Below are 937 nucleotides of genomic sequence, written 5' to 3' on the forward strand. Positions count from 1 at the left end.
TATTTGCTTAAAATAACATATATTTTTGCATTTATTTATTTAACAGTATTGTCAATTAAAAGATTCTGATTAAAAAAACATATATAAAATCAAATTGCCCATAAACAGTTTTTGTGGTCCGCGGGCCACAGTTTGAAAACCCCTGGTTTACAAAACCAAATGCTGGGTTCATCTCATACTCATTTCATTGCAAAATCGCTTTGTAATTTTTTTATTGTTTGTTTGTTTGCTTTTCCTGTCTGTTTAAAAACAAAAGTAAACTACAGCTTTGGGGCGGGGGGACACCATTGACGATGACTCAAATACACTCGACTCCAAAGCTGTAACATAATCTCTGTTGTCTATTTTTAGTATTCTATCTGCTCTGCCTTCCAGTGTTCTCCGTTAACGCGAAGTCGGGTATAATATTACATTTAAGCGGGGAATCCGATTTGACGGGGTAAATAAGCATAGTTCTCAGGGAGATTCAGTGTGACATAGAATGACAGGACTGACCCTTTGAGTTGCAGGTGTAACTCATTTTTCACCAGATCAGCAGATCGGAGCAACGTGAAAGTATAATGTCTTGCTGAAGGAGACAACGTACCACTAAGGAATCGAACCAAATACCTTAACCATTATACCACAGGGCTTCAGAGATCGTAGTATCTATCCCCTATCAAGGGCCTTTCTCCAAATGAACACGCTCTGAGCATCTCGGCTATGAGAAGTCAGTCATCGATGTATGGGGACTGTCAAACTCCCATGATATGGCCTCGAGAGCTATAAGAGAGGGCTGAGTACCATGTATCGATGGACAGCCACTTGTAAAATTACTGGGTCTTGTTTGTCTTTGTAGGTCATATACACATACACAAAATAGCAGGAGAGATGTGGCTACTCTTGCTTCCAGATCTAGCTACCATGCAGAGGTTTCACTCATTGGCTTATATATATA

At 39.5% G+C, this 937-nt stretch overlaps 1 protein-coding gene across 1 annotated transcript in view; it reads left to right on the forward strand.

Annotated features, from left to right (window-relative positions):
- The window catches only part of LOC106881868 (inactive peptidyl-prolyl cis-trans isomerase FKBP6), a 46,147-nt gene that overhangs the window by 1,186 nt on the left and 44,024 nt on the right, over positions 1-937 (forward strand). The window lies entirely within an intron of this gene.

The sequence above is a fragment of the Octopus bimaculoides genome, chromosome 30, assembly GCF_001194135.2.
Source record: "Octopus bimaculoides isolate UCB-OBI-ISO-001 chromosome 30, ASM119413v2, whole genome shotgun sequence".
Classification (NCBI taxonomy): Eukaryota; Metazoa; Mollusca; class Cephalopoda; order Octopoda; family Octopodidae; genus Octopus; species Octopus bimaculoides.